The sequence below is a fragment of the Pseudorca crassidens genome, chromosome 4, assembly GCF_039906515.1.
Source record: "Pseudorca crassidens isolate mPseCra1 chromosome 4, mPseCra1.hap1, whole genome shotgun sequence".
Lineage (NCBI taxonomy): Eukaryota > Metazoa > Chordata > Mammalia > Artiodactyla > Delphinidae > Pseudorca > Pseudorca crassidens.
The window spans coordinates 87,457,310-87,484,385 of record NC_090299.1 but is presented as its reverse complement, the minus strand read 5'-3'; positions in this window follow the sequence as shown (position 1 = coordinate 87,484,385).

Here is a 27,076-nt window from a genome sequence, read left to right as displayed (position 1 = left end):
CCCCCGTCCTGGTTTTTCCAGGCTCTTGATACTGCTTGCCAAATTGCAAAGCACCCATTTCTCCCCACTATTCTAATGTCCATGGAGGCAGGTGTTCGAAGAAGTAGAGTTAGTTTGTTTGGGTGCGTGTGTTTGCATGCATGAAAAGTAGACCGAGAAGTCCCTTCGTGGGATTCAGATGGACTCCACGTAAGTCTGGTGTCCAGGAGCCAAGGTCCCGTCGTACCAAACGGCTGCTTCAGTGTGTGAGTGTAGGCCTGTGGCTCTTCGAAAAGGGACAGTGGGCATAGAGTCCCTCAGGTGGCTCTCATATGCTTGAATTCTCCTGTGAGTGAGTTCCTAATGTGGAGCAATTGATCAAGTCAATGCTTCATTCCTACAGAGAGAGAATTCTGCAGTTCTCTTCCTCGACGAGCAGAAGATCAGAAAACCCTTTCCGTTTCCAACCAGATTCTGTGTGCAAAGTGCTCTGGGATCCAGCCTAGGACCTACCTGTACATAGAGATTCACGTCTGCACTGCTGCACAGGTAAGGGAAATCGCCTCCTGCTTTCAGGCGAGCCCTCCGGGCATTAGGATACAGTTTGGACATTTCTTCTTTAGCTTCAGTTGAAAGTGCACTCTGGTCAAACACCTGGAAGAGAACACGAGGCCCAAAGTGTTATTGCAATGTGTTCTTTGCATGTTCAGCCAAGGGCCGCCCCCCCGCCCACACCTTACGCTAACCCCTACTCTCATCCTATCCCGTACACTAACGCTAACACTAAGCCGTCCCCTAACCCGTTGTCATACCCTCAACCCTACCCGAACCCGTTGTCGGCCCCGAAACTGGACCCTACCCCATACCCGTTCCCTTACCCTAATCCGAATTCATACACTACACTAACACAACACTACCATGTACCCTAACAGTACCCTAAAGCAAGCCTGATCCCGAACCCGTACCCTAATACGTCCCCTAACTGTAACCCTTCCCCTTCCCCGAACCATACCCTACTCCTAACCCGTACACTCACACTAACCCATCCCCTAACCCTTACCCTAACTTGGATCCTAATCTGTACCTTCAACCGTACCCATTCCCTAACCCACACACTAACACTAACCCGTAGCCTAAAACGTCCCCTCCACCCTACCCGAACCCGTTGTCGGCCCCGAAACTGGACCCTACCCCATACCCGTTCCCTAACCCAACACGTACCCTAACAGTACCCTAACCTGTCCCCTAAACCGAGCCCGATCCCTAACCCTCTAACCCTCTAACCCTAATCCACATCCTAACCCGTCCCCTAAGACGAAACCCTCCACTAACAAACACTGACCCTCACCGTAATCCGTTTTCGGACCCTAACGCTAACCAATAGACTTCATTACTACCCCAGACCCTAACCCGTACCCTAGCCCAAATCCCTTGTTGGACCCTAAACTGTCCACTGAACCGTCCCTGTTCCCTAATCCTAAGCAGAACCCTCAACCTTACGCTAACCCAGACACGAACACTCATCTGTACCCTAACACGTACCCGGACCCTAACAAGTACTCGAAGCCTAACTCGTTGTCGTACCCGTACCTGGACCCGAAACCTTACCTGTTCCTGAACCCTAAACCCACCCAAAAGCCCTTCCCCTAACTCGTACCCTAATCCTAATCTGTACACTGACCCGTACCCTAACCTGGACCCTGATCCTTGAACTACTCCTAACCTGTACCTGGACCCGAAACCATCTCTCTTCCCTAAGCAGAACCCTTCACCGACCGTACACTCACCCTCACACTAAGCCTTATCCGTAACCTGGACCGTAAGCCTGTCCCGTTGTCGTGCCCTACCTGCACCCTCCACGGTCCCCGCTCCCAGTCCTAAGGCGTCCGTCCCGTGACAGGTCCTCGAACCCCCCACCTCTGGCGCGCCCTGACCTGCACCCTCCACGGTCCCCCGACACGTCCTCGAACCCCCCACCTCTGGCGCGCCCTGACCTGCACCCTCACCCTCGCCCACACACTTACCCGAAGCCTTACGGTAACCCGTGCAGGAATCCGAACACGTACGCTAACGACACTCCCCCGTCCTGGTTTTTCCAGGCTCTTGATACTGCTTGCCAAATTGCAAAGCACCCATTTCTCCCCACTATTCTAATGTCCATGGAGGCAGGTGTTCGAAGAAGTAGAGTTAGTTTGTTTGGGTGCGTGTGTTTGCATGCATGAAAAGTAGACCGAGAAGTCCCTTCGTGGGATTCAGATGGACTCCACGTAAGTCTGGTGTCCAGGAGCCAAGGTCCCGTCGTACCAAACGGCTGCTTCAGTGTGTGAGTGTAGGCCTGTGGCTCTTCGAAAAGGGACAGTGGGCATAGAGTCCCTCAGGTGGCTCTCATATGCTTGAATTCTCCTGTGAGTGAGTTCCTAATGTGGAGCAATTGATCAAGTCAATGCTTCATTCCTACAGAGAGAGAATTCTGCAGTTCTCTTCCTCGACGAGCAGAAGATCAGAAAACCCTTTCTGTTTCCAACCAGATTCTGTGTGCAAAGTGCTCTGGGATCCAGCCTAGGACCTACCTGTACATAGAGATTCACGTCTGCACTGCTGCACAGGTAAGGGAAATCGCCTCCTGCTTTCAGGCGAGCCCTCCGGGCATTAGGATACAGTTTGGACATTTCTTCTTTAGCTTCAGTTGAAAGTGCACTCTGGTCAAACACCTGGAAGAGAACACGAGGCCCAAAGTGTTATTGCAATGTGTTCTTTGCATGTTCAGCCAAGGGCCGCCCCCCCGCCCACACCTTACGCTAACCCCTACTCTCATCCTATCCCGTACACTAACGCTAACACTAAGCCGTCCCCTAACCCGTTGTCATACCCTCAACCCTACCCGAACCCGTTGTCGGCCCCGAAACTGGACCCTACCCCATACCCGTTCCCTTACCCTAATCCGAATTCATACACTACACTAACACAACACTACCATGTACCCTAACAGTACCCTAAAGCAAGCCTGATCCCGAACCCGTACCCTAATACGTCCCCTAACTGTAACCCTTCCCCTTCCCCGAACCATACCCTACTCCTAACCCGTACACTCACACTAACCCATCCCCTAACCCTTACCCTAACTTGGATCCTAATCTGTACCTTCAACCGTACCCATTCCCTAACCCACACACTAACACTAACCCGTAGCCTAAAACGTCCCCTCCACCCTACCCGAACCCGTTGTCGGCCCCGAAACTGGACCCTACCCCATACCCGTTCCCTAACCCAACACGTACCCTAACAGTACCCTAACCTGTCCCCTAAACCGAGCCCGATCCCTAACCCTCTAACCCTCTAACCCTAATCCACATCCTAACCCGTCCCCTAAGACGAAACCCTCCACTAACAAACACTGACCCTCACCGTAATCCGTTTTCGGACCCTAACGCTAACCAATAGACTTCATTACTACCCCAGACCCTAACCCGTACCCTAGCCCAAATCCCTTGTTGGACCCTAAACTGTCCACTGAACCGTCCCTGTTCCCTAATCCTAAGCAGAACCCTCAACCTTACGCTAACCCAGACACGAACACTCATCTGTACCCTAACACGTACCCGGACCCTAACAAGTACTCGAAGCCTAACTCGTTGTCGTACCCGTACCTGGACCCGAAACCTTACCTGTTCCTGAACCCTAAACCCACCCAAAAGCCCTTCCCCTAACTCGTACCCTAATCCTAATCTGTACACTGACCCGTACCCTAACCTGGACCCTGATCCTTGAACTACTCCTAACCTGTACCTGGACCCGAAACCATCTCTCTTCCCTAAGCAGAACCCTTCACCGACCGTACACTCACCCTCACACTAAGCCTTATCCGTAACCTGGACCGTAAGCCTGTCCCGTTGTCGTGCCCTACCTGCACCCTCCACGGTCCCCGCTCCCAGTCCTAAGGCGTCCGTCCCGTGACAGGTCCTCGAACCCCCCACCTCTGGCGCGCCCTGACCTGCACCCTCCACGGTCCCCCGACACGTCCTCGAACCCCCCACCTCTGGCGCGCCCTGACCTGCACCCTCACCCTCGCCCACACACTTACCCGAAGCCTTACGGTAACCCGTGCAGGAATCCGAACACGTACGCTAACGACACTCCCCCGTCCTGGTTTTTCCAGGCTCTTGATACTGCTTGCCAAATTGCAAAGCACCCATTTCTCCCCACTATTCTAATGTCCATGGAGGCAGGTGTTCGAAGAAGTAGAGTTAGTTTGTTTGGGTGCGTGTGTTTGCATGCATGAAAAGTAGACCGAGAAGTCCCTTCGTGGGATTCAGATGGACTCCACGTAAGTCTGGTGTCCAGGAGCCAAGGTCCCGTCGTACCAAACGGCTGCTTCAGTGTGTGAGTGTAGGCCTGTGGCTCTTCGAAAAGGGACAGTGGGCATAGAGTCCCTCAGGTGGCTCTCATATGCTTGAATTCTCCTGTGAGTGAGTTCCTAATGTGGAGCAATTGATCAAGTCAATGCTTCATTCCTACAGAGAGAGAATTCTGCAGTTCTCTTCCTCGACGAGCAGAAGATCAGAAAACCCTTTCTGTTTCCAACCAGATTCTGTGTGCAAAGTGCTCTGGGATCCAGCCTAGGACCTACCTGTACATAGAGATTCACGTCTGCACTGCTGCACAGGTAAGGGAAATCGCCTCCTGCTTTCAGGCGAGCCCTCCGGGCATTAGGATACAGTTTGGACATTTCTTCTTTAGCTTCAGTTGAAAGTGCACTCTGGTCAAACACCTGGAAGAGAACACGAGGCCCAAAGTGTTATTGCAATGTGTTCTTTGCATGTTCAGCCAAGGGCCGCCCCCCCGCCCACACCTTACGCTAACCCCTACTCTCATCCTATCCCGTACACTAACGCTAACACTAAGCCGTCCCCTAACCCGTTGTCATACCCTCAACCCTACCCGAACCCGTTGTCGGCCCCGAAACTGGACCCTACCCCATACCCGTTCCCTTACCCTAATCCGAATTCATACACTACACTAACACAACACTACCATGTACCCTAACAGTACCCTAAAGCAAGCCTGATCCCGAACCCGTACCCTAATACGTCCCCTAACTGTAACCCTTCCCCTTCCCCGAACCATACCCTACTCCTAACCCGTACACTCACACTAACCCATCCCCTAACCCTTACCCTAACTTGGATCCTAATCTGTACCTTCAACCGTACCCATTCCCTAACCCACACACTAACACTAACCCGTAGCCTAAAACGTCCCCTCCACCCTACCCGAACCCGTTGTCGGCCCCGAAACTGGACCCTACCCCATACCCGTTCCCTAACCCAACACGTACCCTAACAGTACCCTAACCTGTCCCCTAAACCGAGCCCGATCCCTAACCCTCTAACCCTCTAACCCTAATCCACATCCTAACCCGTCCCCTAAGACGAAACCCTCCACTAACAAACACTGACCCTCACCGTAATCCGTTTTCGGACCCTAACGCTAACCAATAGACTTCATTACTACCCCAGACCCTAACCCGTACCCTAGCCCAAATCCCTTGTTGGACCCTAAACTGTCCACTGAACCGTCCCTGTTCCCTAATCCTAAGCAGAACCCTCAACCTTACGCTAACCCAGACACGAACACTCATCTGTACCCTAACACGTACCCGGACCCTAACAAGTACTCGAAGCCTAACTCGTTGTCGTACCCGTACCTGGACCCGAAACCTTACCTGTTCCTGAACCCTAAACCCACCCAAAAGCCCTTCCCCTAACTCGTACCCTAATCCTAATCTGTACACTGACCCGTACCCTAACCTGGACCCTGATCCTTGAACTACTCCTAACCTGTACCTGGACCCGAAACCATCTCTCTTCCCTAAGCAGAACCCTTCACCGACCGTACACTCACCCTCACACTAAGCCTTATCCGTAACCTGGACCGTAAGCCTGTCCCGTTGTCGTGCCCTACCTGCACCCTCCACGGTCCCCGCTCCCAGTCCTAAGGCGTCCGTCCCGTGACAGGTCCTCGAACCCCCCACCTCTGGCGCGCCCTGACCTGCACCCTCCACGGTCCCCCGACACGTCCTCGAACCCCCCACCTCTGGCGCGCCCTGACCTGCACCCTCACCCTCGCCCACACACTTACCCGAAGCCTTACGGTAACCCGTGCAGGAATCCGAACACGTACGCTAACGACACTCCCCCGTCCTGGTTTTTCCAGGCTCTTGATACTGCTTGCCAAATTGCAAAGCACCCATTTCTCCCCACTATTCTAATGTCCATGGAGGCAGGTGTTCGAAGAAGTAGAGTTAGTTTGTTTGGGTGCGTGTGTTTGCATGCATGAAAAGTAGACCGAGAAGTCCCTTCGTGGGATTCAGATGGACTCCACGTAAGTCTGGTGTCCAGGAGCCAAGGTCCCGTCGTACCAAACGGCTGCTTCAGTGTGTGAGTGTAGGCCTGTGGCTCTTCGAAAAGGGACAGTGGGCATAGAGTCCCTCAGGTGGCTCTCATATGCTTGAATTCTCCTGTGAGTGAGTTCCTAATGTGGAGCAATTGATCAAGTCAATGCTTCATTCCTACAGAGAGAGAATTCTGCAGTTCTCTTCCTCGACGAGCAGAAGATCAGAAAACCCTTTCTGTTTCCAACCAGATTCTGTGTGCAAAGTGCTCTGGGATCCAGCCTAGGACCTACCTGTACATAGAGATTCACGTCTGCACTGCTGCACAGGTAAGGGAAATCGCCTCCTGCTTTCAGGCGAGCCCTCCGGGCATTAGGATACAGTTTGGACATTTCTTCTTTAGCTTCAGTTGAAAGTGCACTCTGGTCAAACACCTGGAAGAGAACACGAGGCCCAAAGTGTTATTGCAATGTGTTCTTTGCATGTTCAGCCAAGGGCCGCCCCCCCGCCCACACCTTACGCTAACCCCTACTCTCATCCTATCCCGTACACTAACGCTAACACTAAGCCGTCCCCTAACCCGTTGTCATACCCTCAACCCTACCCGAACCCGTTGTCGGCCCCGAAACTGGACCCTACCCCATACCCGTTCCCTTACCCTAATCCGAATTCATACACTACACTAACACAACACTACCATGTACCCTAACAGTACCCTAAAGCAAGCCTGATCCCGAACCCGTACCCTAATACGTCCCCTAACTGTAACCCTTCCCCTTCCCCGAACCATACCCTACTCCTAACCCGTACACTCACACTAACCCATCCCCTAACCCTTACCCTAACTTGGATCCTAATCTGTACCTTCAACCGTACCCATTCCCTAACCCACACACTAACACTAACCCGTAGCCTAAAACGTCCCCTCCACCCTACCCGAACCCGTTGTCGGCCCCGAAACTGGACCCTACCCCATACCCGTTCCCTAACCCAACACGTACCCTAACAGTACCCTAACCTGTCCCCTAAACCGAGCCCGATCCCTAACCCTCTAACCCTCTAACCCTAATCCACATCCTAACCCGTCCCCTAAGACGAAACCCTCCACTAACAAACACTGACCCTCACCGTAATCCGTTTTCGGACCCTAACGCTAACCAATAGACTTCATTACTACCCCAGACCCTAACCCGTACCCTAGCCCAAATCCCTTGTTGGACCCTAAACTGTCCACTGAACCGTCCCTGTTCCCTAATCCTAAGCAGAACCCTCAACCTTACGCTAACCCAGACACGAACACTCATCTGTACCCTAACACGTACCCGGACCCTAACAAGTACTCGAAGCCTAACTCGTTGTCGTACCCGTACCTGGACCCGAAACCTTACCTGTTCCTGAACCCTAAACCCACCCAAAAGCCCTTCCCCTAACTCGTACCCTAATCCTAATCTGTACACTGACCCGTACCCTAACCTGGACCCTGATCCTTGAACTACTCCTAACCTGTACCTGGACCCGAAACCATCTCTCTTCCCTAAGCAGAACCCTTCACCGACCGTACACTCACCCTCACACTAAGCCTTATCCGTAACCTGGACCGTAAGCCTGTCCCGTTGTCGTGCCCTACCTGCACCCTCCACGGTCCCCGCTCCCAGTCCTAAGGCGTCCGTCCCGTGACAGGTCCTCGAACCCCCCACCTCTGGCGCGCCCTGACCTGCACCCTCCACGGTCCCCCGACACGTCCTCGAACCCCCCACCTCTGGCGCGCCCTGACCTGCACCCTCACCCTCGCCCACACACTTACCCGAAGCCTTACGGTAACCCGTGCAGGAATCCGAACACGTACGCTAACGACACTCCCCCGTCCTGGTTTTTCCAGGCTCTTGATACTGCTTGCCAAATTGCAAAGCACCCATTTCTCCCCACTATTCTAATGTCCATGGAGGCAGGTGTTCGAAGAAGTAGAGTTAGTTTGTTTGGGTGCGTGTGTTTGCATGCATGAAAAGTAGACCGAGAAGTCCCTTCGTGGGATTCAGATGGACTCCACGTAAGTCTGGTGTCCAGGAGCCAAGGTCCCGTCGTACCAAACGGCTGCTTCAGTGTGTGAGTGTAGGCCTGTGGCTCTTCGAAAAGGGACAGTGGGCATAGAGTCCCTCAGGTGGCTCTCATATGCTTGAATTCTCCTGTGAGTGAGTTCCTAATGTGGAGCAATTGATCAAGTCAATGCTTCATTCCTACAGAGAGAGAATTCTGCAGTTCTCTTCCTCGACGAGCAGAAGATCAGAAAACCCTTTCTGTTTCCAACCAGATTCTGTGTGCAAAGTGCTCTGGGATCCAGCCTAGGACCTACCTGTACATAGAGATTCACGTCTGCACTGCTGCACAGGTAAGGGAAATCGCCTCCTGCTTTCAGGCGAGCCCTCCGGGCATTAGGATACAGTTTGGACATTTCTTCTTTAGCTTCAGTTGAAAGTGCACTCTGGTCAAACACCTGGAAGAGAACACGAGGCCCAAAGTGTTATTGCAATGTGTTCTTTGCATGTTCAGCCAAGGGCCGCCCCCCCGCCCACACCTTACGCTAACCCCTACTCTCATCCTATCCCGTACACTAACGCTAACACTAAGCCGTCCCCTAACCCGTTGTCATACCCTCAACCCTACCCGAACCCGTTGTCGGCCCCGAAACTGGACCCTACCCCATACCCGTTCCCTTACCCTAATCCGAATTCATACACTACACTAACACAACACTACCATGTACCCTAACAGTACCCTAAAGCAAGCCTGATCCCGAACCCGTACCCTAATACGTCCCCTAACTGTAACCCTTCCCCTTCCCCGAACCATACCCTACTCCTAACCCGTACACTCACACTAACCCATCCCCTAACCCTTACCCTAACTTGGATCCTAATCTGTACCTTCAACCGTACCCATTCCCTAACCCACACACTAACACTAACCCGTAGCCTAAAACGTCCCCTCCACCCTACCCGAACCCGTTGTCGGCCCCGAAACTGGACCCTACCCCATACCCGTTCCCTAACCCAACACGTACCCTAACAGTACCCTAACCTGTCCCCTAAACCGAGCCCGATCCCTAACCCTCTAACCCTCTAACCCTAATCCACATCCTAACCCGTCCCCTAAGACGAAACCCTCCACTAACAAACACTGACCCTCACCGTAATCCGTTTTCGGACCCTAACGCTAACCAATAGACTTCATTACTACCCCAGACCCTAACCCGTACCCTAGCCCAAATCCCTTGTTGGACCCTAAACTGTCCACTGAACCGTCCCTGTTCCCTAATCCTAAGCAGAACCCTCAACCTTACGCTAACCCAGACACGAACACTCATCTGTACCCTAACACGTACCCGGACCCTAACAAGTACTCGAAGCCTAACTCGTTGTCGTACCCGTACCTGGACCCGAAACCTTACCTGTTCCTGAACCCTAAACCCACCCAAAAGCCCTTCCCCTAACTCGTACCCTAATCCTAATCTGTACACTGACCCGTACCCTAACCTGGACCCTGATCCTTGAACTACTCCTAACCTGTACCTGGACCCGAAACCATCTCTCTTCCCTAAGCAGAACCCTTCACCGACCGTACACTCACCCTCACACTAAGCCTTATCCGTAACCTGGACCGTAAGCCTGTCCCGTTGTCGTGCCCTACCTGCACCCTCCACGGTCCCCGCTCCCAGTCCTAAGGCGTCCGTCCCGTGACAGGTCCTCGAACCCCCCACCTCTGGCGCGCCCTGACCTGCACCCTCCACGGTCCCCCGACACGTCCTCGAACCCCCCACCTCTGGCGCGCCCTGACCTGCACCCTCACCCTCGCCCACACACTTACCCGAAGCCTTACGGTAACCCGTGCAGGAATCCGAACACGTACGCTAACGACACTCCCCCGTCCTGGTTTTTCCAGGCTCTTGATACTGCTTGCCAAATTGCAAAGCACCCATTTCTCCCCACTATTCTAATGTCCATGGAGGCAGGTGTTCGAAGAAGTAGAGTTAGTTTGTTTGGGTGCGTGTGTTTGCATGCATGAAAAGTAGACCGAGAAGTCCCTTCGTGGGATTCAGATGGACTCCACGTAAGTCTGGTGTCCAGGAGCCAAGGTCCCGTCGTACCAAACGGCTGCTTCAGTGTGTGAGTGTAGGCCTGTGGCTCTTCGAAAAGGGACAGTGGGCATAGAGTCCCTCAGGTGGCTCTCATATGCTTGAATTCTCCTGTGAGTGAGTTCCTAATGTGGAGCAATTGATCAAGTCAATGCTTCATTCCTACAGAGAGAGAATTCTGCAGTTCTCTTCCTCGACGAGCAGAAGATCAGAAAACCCTTTCTGTTTCCAACCAGATTCTGTGTGCAAAGTGCTCTGGGATCCAGCCTAGGACCTACCTGTACATAGAGATTCACGTCTGCACTGCTGCACAGGTAAGGGAAATCGCCTCCTGCTTTCAGGCGAGCCCTCCGGGCATTAGGATACAGTTTGGACATTTCTTCTTTAGCTTCAGTTGAAAGTGCACTCTGGTCAAACACCTGGAAGAGAACACGAGGCCCAAAGTGTTATTGCAATGTGTTCTTTGCATGTTCAGCCAAGGGCCGCCCCCCCGCCCACACCTTACGCTAACCCCTACTCTCATCCTATCCCGTACACTAACGCTAACACTAAGCCGTCCCCTAACCCGTTGTCATACCCTCAACCCTACCCGAACCCGTTGTCGGCCCCGAAACTGGACCCTACCCCATACCCGTTCCCTTACCCTAATCCGAATTCATACACTACACTAACACAACACTACCATGTACCCTAACAGTACCCTAAAGCAAGCCTGATCCCGAACCCGTACCCTAATACGTCCCCTAACTGTAACCCTTCCCCTTCCCCGAACCATACCCTACTCCTAACCCGTACACTCACACTAACCCATCCCCTAACCCTTACCCTAACTTGGATCCTAATCTGTACCTTCAACCGTACCCATTCCCTAACCCACACACTAACACTAACCCGTAGCCTAAAACGTCCCCTCCACCCTACCCGAACCCGTTGTCGGCCCCGAAACTGGACCCTACCCCATACCCGTTCCCTAACCCAACACGTACCCTAACAGTACCCTAACCTGTCCCCTAAACCGAGCCCGATCCCTAACCCTCTAACCCTCTAACCCTAATCCACATCCTAACCCGTCCCCTAAGACGAAACCCTCCACTAACAAACACTGACCCTCACCGTAATCCGTTTTCGGACCCTAACGCTAACCAATAGACTTCATTACTACCCCAGACCCTAACCCGTACCCTAGCCCAAATCCCTTGTTGGACCCTAAACTGTCCACTGAACCGTCCCTGTTCCCTAATCCTAAGCAGAACCCTCAACCTTACGCTAACCCAGACACGAACACTCATCTGTACCCTAACACGTACCCGGACCCTAACAAGTACTCGAAGCCTAACTCGTTGTCGTACCCGTACCTGGACCCGAAACCTTACCTGTTCCTGAACCCTAAACCCACCCAAAAGCCCTTCCCCTAACTCGTACCCTAATCCTAATCTGTACACTGACCCGTACCCTAACCTGGACCCTGATCCTTGAACTACTCCTAACCTGTACCTGGACCCGAAACCATCTCTCTTCCCTAAGCAGAACCCTTCACCGACCGTACACTCACCCTCACACTAAGCCTTATCCGTAACCTGGACCGTAAGCCTGTCCCGTTGTCGTGCCCTACCTGCACCCTCCACGGTCCCCGCTCCCAGTCCTAAGGCGTCCGTCCCGTGACAGGTCCTCGAACCCCCCACCTCTGGCGCGCCCTGACCTGCACCCTCCACGGTCCCCCGACACGTCCTCGAACCCCCCACCTCTGGCGCGCCCTGACCTGCACCCTCACCCCCGCCCACACACTTACCCGAAGCCTTACGGTAACCCGTGCAGGAATCCGAACACGTACGCTAACGACACTCCCCCGTCCTGGTTTTTCCAGGCTCTTGATACTGCTTGCCAAATTGCAAAGCACCCATTTCTCCCCACTATTCTAATGTCCATGGAGGCAGGTGTTCGAAGAAGTAGAGTTAGTTTGTTTGGGTGCGTGTGTTTGCATGCATGAAAAGTAGACCGAGAAGTCCCTTCGTGGGATTCAGATGGACTCCACGTAAGTCTGGTGTCCAGGAGCCAAGGTCCCGTCGTACCAAACGGCTGCTTCAGTGTGTGAGTGTAGGCCTGTGGCTCTTCGAAAAGGGACAGTGGGCATAGAGTCCCTCAGGTGGCTCTCATATGCTTGAATTCTCCTGTGAGTGAGTTCCTAATGTGGAGCAATTGATCAAGTCAATGCTTCATTCCTACAGAGAGAGAATTCTGCAGTTCTCTTCCTCGACGAGCAGAAGATCAGAAAACCCTTTCTGTTTCCAACCAGATTCTGTGTGCAAAGTGCTCTGGGATCCAGCCTAGGACCTACCTGTACATAGAGATTCACGTCTGCACTGCTGCACAGGTAAGGGAAATCGCCTCCTGCTTTCAGGCGAGCCCTCCGGGCATTAGGATACAGTTTGGACATTTCTTCTTTAGCTTCAGTTGAAAGTGCACTCTGGTCAAACACCTGGAAGAGAACACGAGGCCCAAAGTGTTATTGCAATGTGTTCTTTGCATGTTCAGCCAAGGGCCGCCCCCCCGCCCACACCTTACGCTAACCCCTACTCTCATCCTATCCCGTACACTAACGCTAACACTAAGCCGTCCCCTAACCCGTTGTCATACCCTCAACCCTACCCGAACCCGTTGTCGGCCCCGAAACTGGACCCTACCCCATACCCGTTCCCTTACCCTAATCCGAATTCATACACTACACTAACACAACACTACCATGTACCCTAACAGTACCCTAAAGCAAGCCTGATCCCGAACCCGTACCCTAATACGTCCCCTAACTGTAACCCTTCCCCTTCCCCGAACCATACCCTACTCCTAACCCGTACACTCACACTAACCCATCCCCTAACCCTTACCCTAACTTGGATCCTAATCTGTACCTTCAACCGTACCCATTCCCTAACCCACACACTAACACTAACCCGTAGCCTAAAACGTCCCCTCCACCCTACCCGAACCCGTTGTCGGCCCCGAAACTGGACCCTACCCCATACCCGTTCCCTAACCCAACACGTACCCTAACAGTACCCTAACCTGTCCCCTAAACCGAGCCCGATCCCTAACCCTCTAACCCTCTAACCCTAATCCACATCCTAACCCGTCCCCTAAGACGAAACCCTCCACTAACAAACACTGACCCTCACCGTAATCCGTTTTCGGACCCTAACGCTAACCAATAGACTTCATTACTACCCCAGACCCTAACCCGTACCCTAGCCCAAATCCCTTGTTGGACCCTAAACTGTCCACTGAACCGTCCCTGTTCCCTAATCCTAAGCAGAACCCTCAACCTTACGCTAACCCAGACACGAACACTCATCTGTACCCTAACACGTACCCGGACCCTAACAAGTACTCGAAGCCTAACTCGTTGTCGTACCCGTACCTGGACCCGAAACCTTACCTGTTCCTGAACCCTAAACCCACCCAAAAGCCCTTCCCCTAACTCGTACCCTAATCCTAATCTGTACACTGACCCGTACCCTAACCTGGACCCTGATCCTTGAACTACTCCTAACCTGTACCTGGACCCGAAACCATCTCTCTTCCCTAAGCAGAACCCTTCACCGACCGTACACTCACCCTCACACTAAGCCTTATCCGTAACCTGGACCGTAAGCCTGTCCCGTTGTCGTGCCCTACCTGCACCCTCCACGGTCCCCGCTCCCAGTCCTAAGGCGTCCGTCCCGTGACAGGTCCTCGAACCCCCCACCTCTGGCGCGCCCTGACCTGCACCCTCCACGGTCCCCCGACACGTCCTCGAACCCCCCACCTCTGGCGCGCCCTGACCTGCACCCTCACCCCCGCCCACACACTTACCCGAAGCCTTACGGTAACCCGTGCAGGAATCCGAACACGTACGCTAACGACACTCCCCCGTCCTGGTTTTTCCAGGCTCTTGATACTGCTTGCCAAATTGCAAAGCACCCATTTCTCCCCACTATTCTAATGTCCATGGAGGCAGGTGTTCGAAGAAGTAGAGTTAGTTTGTTTGGGTGCGTGTGTTTGCATGCATGAAAAGTAGACCGAGAAGTCCCTTCGTGGGATTCAGATGGACTCCACGTAAGTCTGGTGTCCAGGAGCCAAGGTCCCGTCGTACCAAACGGCTGCTTCAGTGTGTGAGTGTAGGCCTGTGGCTCTTCGAAAAGGGACAGTGGGCATAGAGTCCCTCAGGTGGCTCTCATATGCTTGAATTCTCCTGTGAGTGAGTTCCTAATGTGGAGCAATTGATCAAGTCAATGCTTCATTCCTACAGAGAGAGAATTCTGCAGTTCTCTTCCTCGACGAGCAGAAGATCAGAAAACCCTTTCTGTTTCCAACCAGATTCTGTGTGCAAAGTGCTCTGGGATCCAGCCTAGGACCTACCTGTACATAGAGATTCACGTCTGCACTGCTGCACAGGTAAGGGAAATCGCCTCCTGCTTTCAGGCGAGCCCTCCGGGCATTAGGATACAGTTTGGACATTTCTTCTTTAGCTTCAGTTGAAAGTGCACTCTGGTCAAACACCTGGAAGAGAACACGAGGCCCAAAGTGTTATTGCAATGTGTTCTTTGCATGTTCAGCCAAGGGCCGCCCCCCCGCCCACACCTTACGCTAACCCCTACTCTCATCCTATCCCGTACACTAACGCTAACACTAAGCCGTCCCCTAACCCGTTGTCATACCCTCAACCCTACCCGAACCCGTTGTCGGCCCCGAAACTGGACCCTACCCCATACCCGTTCCCTTACCCTAATCCGAATTCATACACTACACTAACACAACACTACCATGTACCCTAACAGTACCCTAAAGCAAGCCTGATCCCGAACCCGTACCCTAATACGTCCCCTAACTGTAACCCTTCCCCTTCCCCGAACCATACCCTACTCCTAACCCGTACACTCACACTAACCCATCCCCTAACCCTTACCCTAACTTGGATCCTAATCTGTACCTTCAACCGTACCCATTCCCTAACCCACACACTAACACTAACCCGTAGCCTAAAACGTCCCCTCCACCCTACCCGAACCCGTTGTCGGCCCCGAAACTGGACCCTACCCCATACCCGTTCCCTAACCCAACACGTACCCTAACAGTACCCTAACCTGTCCCCTAAACCGAGCCCGATCCCTAACCCTCTAACCCTCTAACCCTAATCCACATCCTAACCCGTCCCCTAAGACGAAACCCTCCACTAACAAACACTGACCCTCACCGTAATCCGTTTTCGGACCCTAACGCTAACCAATAGACTTCATTACTACCCCAGACCCTAACCCGTACCCTAGCCCAAATCCCTTGTTGGACCCTAAACTGTCCACTGAACCGTCCCTGTTCCCTAATCCTAAGCAGAACCCTCAACCTTACGCTAACCCAGACACGAACACTCATCTGTACCCTAACACGTACCCGGACCCTAACAAGTACTCGAAGCCTAACTCGTTGTCGTACCCGTACCTGGACCCGAAACCTTACCTGTTCCTGAACCCTAAACCCACCCAAAAGCCCTTCCCCTAACTCGTACCCTAATCCTAATCTGTACACTGACCCGTACCCTAACCTGGACCCTGATCCTTGAACTACTCCTAACCTGTACCTGGACCCGAAACCATCTCTCTTCCCTAAGCAGAACCCTTCACCGACCGTACACTCACCCTCACACTAAGCCTTATCCGTAACCTGGACCGTAAGCCTGTCCCGTTGTCGTGCCCTACCTGCACCCTCCACGGTCCCCGCTCCCAGTCCTAAGGCGTCCGTCCCGTGACAGGTCCTCGAACCCCCCACCTCTGGCGCGCCCTGACCTGCACCCTCCACGGTCCCCCGACACGTCCTCGAACCCCCCACCTCTGGCGCGCCCTGACCTGCACCCTCACCCTCGCCCACACACTTACCCGAAGCCTTACGGTAACCCGTGCAGGAATCCGAACACGTACGCTAACGACACTCCCCCGTCCTGGTTTTTCCAGGCTCTTGATACTGCTTGCCAAATTGCAAAGCACCCATTTCTCCCCACTATTCTAATGTCCATGGAGGCAGGTGTTCGAAGAAGTAGAGTTAGTTTGTTTGGGTGCGTGTGTTTGCATGCATGAAAAGTAGACCGAGAAGTCCCTTCGTGGGATTCAGATGGACTCCACGTAAGTCTGGTGTCCAGGAGCCAAGGTCCCGTCGTACCAAACGGCTGCTTCAGTGTGTGAGTGTAGGCCTGTGGCTCTTCGAAAAGGGACAGTGGGCATAGAGTCCCTCAGGTGGCTCTCATATGCTTGAATTCTCCTGTGAGTGAGTTCCTAATGTGGAGCAATTGATCAAGTCAATGCTTCATTCCTACAGAGAGAGAATTCTGCAGTTCTCTTCCTCGACGAGCAGAAGATCAGAAAACCCTTTCTGTTTCCAACCAGATTCTGTGTGCAAAGTGCTCTGGGATCCAGCCTAGGACCTACCTGTACATAGAGATTCACGTCTGCACTGCTGCACAGGTAAGGGAAATCGCCTCCTGCTTTCAGGCGAGCCCTCCGGGCATTAGGATACAGTTTGGACATTTCTTCTTTAGCTTCAGTTGAAAGTGCACTCTGGTCAAACACCTGGAAGAGAACACGAGGCCCAAAGTGTTATTGCAATGTGTTCTTTGCATGTTCAGCCAAGGGCCGCCCCCCCGCCCACACCTTACGCTAACCCCTACTCTCATCCTATCCCGTACACTAACGCTAACACTAAGCCGTCCCCTAACCCGTTGTCATACCCTCAACCCTACCCGAACCCGTTGTCGGCCCCGAAACTGGACCCTACCCCATACCCGTTCCCTTACCCTAATCCGAATTCATACACTACACTAACACAACACTACCATGTACCCTAACAGTACCCTAAAGCAAGCCTGATCCCGAACCCGTACCCTAATACGTCCCCTAACTGTAACCCTTCCCCTTCCCCGAACCATACCCTACTCCTAACCCGTACACTCACACTAACCCATCCCCTAACCCTTACCCTAACTTGGATCCTAATCTGTACCTTCAACCGTACCCATTCCCTAACCCACACACTAACACTAACCCGTAGCCTAAAACGTCCCCTCCACCCTACCCGAACCCGTTGTCGGCCCCGAAACTGGACCCTACCCCATACCCGTTCCCTAACCCAACACGTACCCTAACAGTACCCTAACCTGTCCCCTAAACCGAGCCCGATCCCTAACCCTCTAACCCTCTAACCCTAATCCACATCCTAACCCGTCCCCTAAGACGAAACCCTCCACTAACAAACACTGACCCTCACCGTAATCCGTTTTCGGACCCTAACGCTAACCAATAGACTTCATTACTACCCCAGACCCTAACCCGTACCCTAGCCCAAATCCCTTGTTGGACCCTAAACTGTCCACTGAACCGTCCCTGTTCCCTAATCCTAAGCAGAACCCTCAACCTTACGCTAACCCAGACACGAACACTCATCTGTACCCTAACACGTACCCGGACCCTAACAAGTACTCGAAGCCTAACTCGTTGTCGTACCCGTACCTGGACCCGAAACCTTACCTGTTCCTGAACCCTAAACCCACCCAAAAGCCCTTCCCCTAACTCGTACCCTAATCCTAATCTGTACACTGACCCGTACCCTAACCTGGACCCTGATCCTTGAACTACTCCTAACCTGTACCTGGACCCGAAACCATCTCTCTTCCCTAAGCAGAACCCTTCACCGACCGTACACTCACCCTCACACTAAGCCTTATCCGTAACCTGGACCGTAAGCCTGTCCCGTTGTCGTGCCCTACCTGCACCCTCCACGGTCCCCGCTCCCAGTCCTAAGGCGTCCGTCCCGTGACAGGTCCTCGAACCCCCCACCTCTGGCGCGCCCTGACCTGCACCCTCCACGGTCCCCCGACACGTCCTCGAACCCCCCACCTCTGGCGCGCCCTGACCTGCACCCTCACCCTCGCCCACACACTTACCCGAAGCCTTACGGTAACCCGTGCAGGAATCCGAACACGTACGCTAACGACACTCCCCCGTCCTGGTTTTTCCAGGCTCTTGATACTGCTTGCCAAATTGCAAAGCACCCATTTCTCCCCACTATTCTAATGTCCATGGAGGCAGGTGTTCGAAGAAGTAGAGTTAGTTTGTTTGGGTGCGTGTGTTTGCATGCATGAAAAGTAGACCGAGAAGTCCCTTCGTGGGATTCAGATGGACTCCACGTAAGTCTGGTGTCCAGGAGCCAAGGTCCCGTCGTACCAAACGGCTGCTTCAGTGTGTGAGTGTAGGCCTGTGGCTCTTCGAAAAGGGACAGTGGGCATAGAGTCCCTCAGGTGGCTCTCATATGCTTGAATTCTCCTGTGAGTGAGTTCCTAATGTGGAGCAATTGATCAAGTCAATGCTTCATTCCTACAGAGAGAGAATTCTGCAGTTCTCTTCCTCGACGAGCAGAAGATCAGAAAACCCTTTCTGTTTCCAACCAGATTCTGTGTGCAAAGTGCTCTGGGATCCAGCCTAGGACCTACCTGTACATAGAGATTCACGTCTGCACTGCTGCACAGGTAAGGGAAATCGCCTCCTGCTTTCAGGCGAGCCCTCCGGGCATTAGGATACAGTTTGGACATTTCTTCTTTAGCTTCAGTTGAAAGTGCACTCTGGTCAAACACCTGGAAGAGAACACGAGGCCCAAAGTGTTATTGCAATGTGTTCTTTGCATGTTCAGCCAAGGGCCGCCCCCCCGCCCACACCTTACGCTAACCCCTACTCTCATCCTATCCCGTACACTAACGCTAACACTAAGCCGTCCCCTAACCCGTTGTCATACCCTCAACCCTACCCGAACCCGTTGTCGGCCCCGAAACTGGACCCTACCCCATACCCGTTCCCTTACCCTAATCCGAATTCATACACTACACTAACACAACACTACCATGTACCCTAACAGTACCCTAAAGCAAGCCTGATCCCGAACCCGTACCCTAATACGTCCCCTAACTGTAACCCTTCCCCTTCCCCGAACCATACCCTACTCCTAACCCGTACACTCACACTAACCCATCCCCTAACCCTTACCCTAACTTGGATCCTAATCTGTACCTTCAACCGTACCCATTCCCTAACCCACACACTAACACTAACCCGTAGCCTAAAACGTCCCCTCCACCCTACCCGAACCCGTTGTCGGCCCCGAAACTGGACCCTACCCCATACCCGTTCCCTAACCCAACACGTACCCTAACAGTACCCTAACCTGTCCCCTAAACCGAGCCCGATCCCTAACCCTCTAACCCTCTAACCCTAATCCACATCCTAACCCGTCCCCTAAGACGAAACCCTCCACTAACAAACACTGACCCTCACCGTAATCCGTTTTCGGACCCTAACGCTAACCAATAGACTTCATTACTACCCCAGACCCTAACCCGTACCCTAGCCCAAATCCCTTGTTGGACCCTAAACTGTCCACTGAACCGTCCCTGTTCCCTAATCCTAAGCAGAACCCTCAACCTTACGCTAACCCAGACACGAACACTCATCTGTACCCTAACACGTACCCGGACCCTAACAAGTACTCGAAGCCTAACTCGTTGTCGTACCCGTACCTGGACCCGAAACCTTACCTGTTCCTGAACCCTAAACCCACCCAAAAGCCCTTCCCCTAACTCGTACCCTAATCCTAATCTGTACACTGACCCGTACCCTAACCTGGACCCTGATCCTTGAACTACTCCTAACCTGTACCTGGACCCGAAACCATCTCTCTTCCCTAAGCAGAACCCTTCACCGACCGTACACTCACCCTCACACTAAGCCTTATCCGTAACCTGGACCGTAAGCCTGTCCCGTTGTCGTGCCCTACCTGCACCCTCCACGGTCCCCGCTCCCAGTCCTAAGGCGTCCGTCCCGTGACAGGTCCTCGAACCCCCCACCTCTGGCGCGCCCTGACCTGCACCCTCCACGGTCCCCCGACACGTCCTCGAACCCCCCACCTCTGGCGCGCCCTGACCTGCACCCTCACCCTCGCCCACACACTTACCCGAAGCCTTACGGTAACCCGTGCAGGAATCCGAACACGTACGCTAACGACACTCCCCCGTCCTGGTTTTTCCAGGCTCTTGATACTGCTTGCCAAATTGCAAAGCACCCATTTCTCCCCACTATTCTAATGTCCATGGAGGCAGGTGTTCGAAGAAGTAGAGTTAGTTTGTTTGGGTGCGTGTGTTTGCATGCATGAAAAGTAGACCGAGAAGTCCCTTCGTGGGATTCAGATGGACTCCACGTAAGTCTGGTGTCCAGGAGCCAAGGTCCCGTCGTACCAAACGGCTGCTTCAGTGTGTGAGTGTAGGCCTGTGGCTCTTCGAAAAGGGACAGTGGGCATAGAGTCCCTCAGGTGGCTCTCATATGCTTGAATTCTCCTGTGAGTGAGTTCCTAATGTGGAGCAATTGATCAAGTCAATGCTTCATTCCTACAGAGAGAGAATTCTGCAGTTCTCTTCCTCGACGAGCAGAAGATCAGAAAACCCTTTCTGTTTCCAACCAGATTCTGTGTGCAAAGTGCTCTGGGATCCAGCCTAGGACCTACCTGTACATAGAGATTCACGTCTGCACTGCTGCACAGGTAAGGGAAATCGCCTCCTGCTTTCAGGCGAGCCCTCCGGGCATTAGGATACAGTTTGGACATTTCTTCTTTAGCTTCAGTTGAAAGTGCACTCTGGTCAAACACCTGGAAGAGAACACGAGGCCCAAAGTGTTATTGCAATGTGTTCTTTGCATGTTCAGCCAAGGGCCGCCCCCCCGCCCACACCTTACGCTAACCCCTACTCTCATCCTATCCCGTACACTAACGCTAACACTAAGCCGTCCCCTAACCCGTTGTCATACCCTCAACCCTACCCGAACCCGTTGTCGGCCCCGAAACTGGACCCTACCCCATACCCGTTCCCTTACCCTAATCCGAATTCATACACTACACTAACACAACACTACCATGTACCCTAACAGTACCCTAAAGCAAGCCTGATCCCGAACCCGTACCCTAATACGTCCCCTAACTGTAACCCTTCCCCTTCCCCGAACCATACCCTACTCCTAACCCGTACACTCACACTAACCCATCCCCTAACCCTTACCCTAACTTGGATCCTAATCTGTACCTTCAACCGTACCCATTCCCTAACCCACACACTAACACTAACCCGTAGCCTAAAACGTCCCCTCCACCCTACCCGAACCCGTTGTCGGCCCCGAAACTGGACCCTACCCCATACCCGTTCCCTAACCCAACACGTACCCTAACAGTACCCTAACCTGTCCCCTAAACCGAGCCCGATCCCTAACCCTCTAACCCTCTAACCCTAATCCACATCCTAACCCGTCCCCTAAGACGAAACCCTCCACTAACAAACACTGACCCTCACCGTAATCCGTTTTCGGACCCTAACGCTAACCAATAGACTTCATTACTACCCCAGACCCTAACCCGTACCCTAGCCCAAATCCCTTGTTGGACCCTAAACTGTCCACTGAACCGTCCCTGTTCCCTAATCCTAAGCAGAACCCTCAACCTTACGCTAACCCAGACACGAACACTCATCTGTACCCTAACACGTACCCGGACCCTAACAAGTACTCGAAGCCTAACTCGTTGTCGTACCCGTACCTGGACCCGAAACCTTACCTGTTCCTGAACCCTAAACCCACCCAAAAGCCCTTCCCCTAACTCGTACCCTAATCCTAATCTGTACACTGACCCGTACCCTAACCTGGACCCTGATCCTTGAACTACTCCTAACCTGTACCTGGACCCGAAACCATCTCTCTTCCCTAAGCAGAACCCTTCACCGACCGTACACTCACCCTCACACTAAGCCTTATCCGTAACCTGGACCGTAAGCCTGTCCCGTTGTCGTGCCCTACCTGCACCCTCCACGGTCCCCGCTCCCAGTCCTAAGGCGTCCGTCCCGTGACAGGTCCTCGAACCCCCCACCTCTGGCGCGCCCTGACCTGCACCCTCCACGGTCCCCCGACACGTCCTCGAACCCCCCACCTCTGGCGCGCCCTGACCTGCACCCTCACCCTCGCCCACACACTTACCCGAAGCCTTACGGTAACCCGTGCAGGAATCCGAACACGTACGCTAACGACACTCCCCCGTCCTGGTTTTTCCAGGCTCTTGATACTGCTTGCCAAATTGCAAAGCACCCATTTCTCCCCACTATTCTAATGTCCATGGAGGCAGGTGTTCGAAGAAGTAGAGTTAGTTTGTTTGGGTGCGTGTGTTTGCATGCATGAAAAGTAGACCGAGAAGTCCCTTCGTGGGATTCAGATGGACTCCACGTAAGTCTGGTGTCCAGGAGCCAAGGTCCCGTCGTACCAAACGGCTGCTTCAGTGTGTGAGTGTAGGCCTGTGGCTCTTCGAAAAGGGACAGTGGGCATAGAGTCCCTCAGGTGGCTCTCATATGCTTGAATTCTCCTGTGAGTGAGTTCCTAATGTGGAGCAATTGATCAAGTCAATGCTTCATTCCTACAGAGAGAGAATTCTGCAGTTCTCTTCCTCGACGAGCAGAAGATCAGAAAACCCTTTCTGTTTCCAACCAGATTCTGTGTGCAAAGTGCTCTGGGATCCAGCCTAGGACCTACCTGTACATAGAGATTCACGTCTGCACTGCTGCACAGGTAAGGGAAATCGCCTCCTGCTTTCAGGCGAGCCCTCCGGGCATTAGGATACAGTTTGGACATTTCTTCTTTAGCTTCAGTTGAAAGTGCACTCTGGTCAAACACCTGGAAGAGAACACGAGGCCCAAAGTGTTATTGCAATGTGTTCTTTGCATGTTCAGCCAAGGGCCGCCCCCCCGCCCACACCTTACGCTAACCCCTACTCTCATCCTATCCCGTACACTAACGCTAACACTAAGCCGTCCCCTAACCCGTTGTCATACCCTCAACCCTACCCGAACCCGTTGTCGGCCCCGAAACTGGACCCTACCCCATACCCGTTCCCTTACCCTAATCCGAATTCATACACTACACTAACACAACACTACCATGTACCCTAACAGTACCCTAAAGCAAGCCTGATCCCGAACCCATACCCTAATACGTCCCCTAACTGTAACCCTTCCCCTTCCCCGAACCATACCCTACTCCTAACCCGTACACTCACACTAACCCATCCCCTAACCCTTACCCTAACTTGGATCCTAATCTGTACCTTCAACCGTACCCATTCCCTAACCCACACACTAACACTAACCCGTAGCCTAAAACGTCCCCTCCACCCTACCCGAACCCGTTGTCGGCCCCGAAACTGGACCCTACCCCATACCCGTTCCCTAACCCAACACGTACCCTAACAGTACCCTAACCTGTCCCCTAAACCGAGCCCGATCCCTAACCCTCTAACCCTCTAACCCTAATCCACATCCTAACCCGTCCCCTAAGACGAAACCCTCCACTAACAAACACTGACCCTCACCGTAATCCGTTTTCGGACCCTAACGCTAACCAATAGACTTCATTACTATCCCAGACCCTAACCCGTACCCTAGCCCAAATCCCTTGTTGGACCCTAAACTGTCCACTGAACCGTCCCTGTTCCCTAATCCTAAGCAGAACCCTCAACCTTACGCTAACCCAGACACGAACACTCATCTGTACCCTAACACGTACCCGGACCCTAACAAGTACTCGAAGCCTAACTCGTTGTCGTACCCGTACCTGGACCCGAAACCTTACCTGTTCCTGAACCCTAAACCCACCCAAAAGCCCTTCCCCTAACTCGTACCCTAATCCTAATCTGTACACTGACCCGTACCCTAACCTGGACCCTGATCCTTGAACTACTCCTAACCTGTACCTGGACCCGAAACCATCTCTCTTCCCTAAGCAGAACCCTTCACCGACCGTACACTCACCCTCACACTAAGCCTTATCCGTAACCTGGACCGTAAGCCTGTCCCGTTGTCGTGCCCTACCTGCACCCTCCACGGTCCCCGCTCCCAGTCCTAAGGCGTCCGTCCCGTGACAGGTCCTCGAACCCCCCACCTCTGGCGCGCCCTGACCTGCACCCTCCACGGTCCCCCGACACGTCCTCGAACCCCCCACCTCTGGCGCGCCCTGACCTGCACCCTCACCCTCGCCCACACACTTACCCGAAGCCTTACGGTAACCCGTGCAGGAATCCGAACACGTACGCTAACGACACTCCCCCGTCCTGGTTTTTCCAGGCTCTTGATACTGCTTGCCAAATTGCAAAGCACCCATTTCTCCCCACTATTCTAATGTCCATGGAGGCAGGTGTTCGAAGAAGTAGAGTTAGTTTGTTTGGGTGCGTGTGTTTGCATGCATGAAAAGTAGACCGAGAAGTCCCTTCGTGGGATTCAGATGGACTCCACGTAAGTCTGGTGTCCAGGAGCCAAGGTCCCGTCGTACCAAACGGCTGCTTCAGTGTGTGAGTGTAGGCCTGTGGCTCTTCGAAAAGGGACAGTGGGCATAGAGTCCCTCAGGTGGCTCTCATATGCTTGAATTCTCCTGTGAGTGAGTTCCTAATGTGGAGCAATTGATCAAGTCAATGCTTCATTCCTACAGAGAGAGAATTCTGCAGTTCTCTTCCTCGACGAGCAGAAGATCAGAAAACCCTTTCTGTTTCCAACCAGATTCTGTGTGCAAAGTGCTCTGGGATCCAGCCTAGGACCTACCTGTACATAGAGATTCACGTCTGCACTGCTGCACAGGTAAGGGAAATCGCCTCCTGCTTTCAGGCGAGCCCTCCGGGCATTAGGATACAGTTTGGACATTTCTTCTTTAGCTTCAGTTGAAAGTGCACTCTGGTCAAACACCTGGAAGAGAACACGAGGCCCAAAGTGTTATTGCAATGTGTTCTTTGCATGTTCAGCCAAGGGCCGCCCCCCCGCCCACACCTTACGCTAACCCCTACTCTCATCCTATCCCGTACACTAACGCTAACACTAAGCCGTCCCCTAACCCGTTGTCATACCCTCAACCCTACCCGAACCCGTTGTCGGCCCCGAAACTGGACCCTACCCCATACCCGTTCCCTTACCCTAATCCGAATTCATACACTACACTAACACAACACTACCATGTACCCTAACAGTACCCTAAAGCAAGCCTGATCCCGAACCCGTACCCTAATACGTCCCCTAACTGTAACCCTTCCCCTTCCCCGAACCATACCCTACTCCTAACCCGTACACTCACACTAACCCATCCCCTAACCCTTACCCTAACTTGGATCCTAATCTGTACCTTCAACCGTACCCATTCCCTAACCCACACACTAACACTAACCCGTAGCCTAAAACGTCCCCTCCACCCTACCCGAACCCGTTGTCGGCCCCGAAACTGGACCCTACCCCATACCCGTTCCCTAACCCAACACGTACCCTAACAGTACCCTAACCTGTCCCCTAAACCGAGCCCGATCCCTAACCCTCTAACCCTCTAACCCTAATCCACATCCTAACCCGTCCCCTAAGACGAAACCCTCCACTAACAAACACTGACCCTCACCGTAATCCGTTTTCGGACCCTAACGCTAACCAATAGACTTCATTACTACCCCAGACCCTAACCCGTACCCTAGCCCAAATCCCTTGTTGGACCCTAAACTGTCCACTGAACCGTCCCTGTTCCCTAATCCTAAGCAGAACCCTCAACCTTACGCTAACCCAGACACGAACACTCATCTGTACCCTAACACGTACCCGGACCCTAACAAGTACTCGAAGCCTAACTCGTTGTCGTACCCGTACCTGGACCCGAAACCTTACCTGTTCCTGAACCCTAAACCCACCCAAAAGCCCTTCCCCTAACTCGTACCCTAATCCTAATCTGTACACTGACCCGTACCCTAACCTGGACCCTGATCCTTGAACTACTCCTAACCTGTACCTGGACCCGAAACCATCTCTCTTCCCTAAGCAGAACCCTTCACCGACCGTACACTCACCCTCACACTAAGCCTTATCCGTAACCTGGACCGTAAGCCTGTCCCGTTGTCGTGCCCTACCTGCACCCTCCACGGTCCCCGCTCCCAGTCCTAAGGCGTCCGTCCCGTGACAGGTCCTCGAACCCCCCACCTCTGGCGCGCCCTGACCTGCACCCTCCACGGTCCCCCGACACGTCCTCGAACCCCCCACCTCTGGCGCGCCCTGACCTGCACCCTCACCCTCGCCCACACACTTACCCGAAGCCTTACGGTAACCCGTGCAGGAATCCGAACACGTACGCTAACGACACTCCCCCGTCCTGGTTTTTCCAGGCTCTTGATACTGCTTGCCAAATTGCAAAGCACCCATTTCTCCCCACTATTCTAATGTCCATGGAGGCAGGTGTTCGAAGAAGTAGAGTTAGTTTGTTTGGGTGCGTGTGTTTGCATGCATGAAAAGTAGACCGAGAAGTCCCTTCGTGGGATTCAGATGGACTCCACGTAAGTCTGGTGTCCAGGAGCCAAGGTCCCGTCGTACCAAACGGCTGCTTCAGTGTGTGAGTGTAGGCCTGTGGCTCTTCGAAAAGGGACAGTGGGCATAGAGTCCCTCAGGTGGCTCTCATATGCTTGAATTCTCCTGTGAGTGA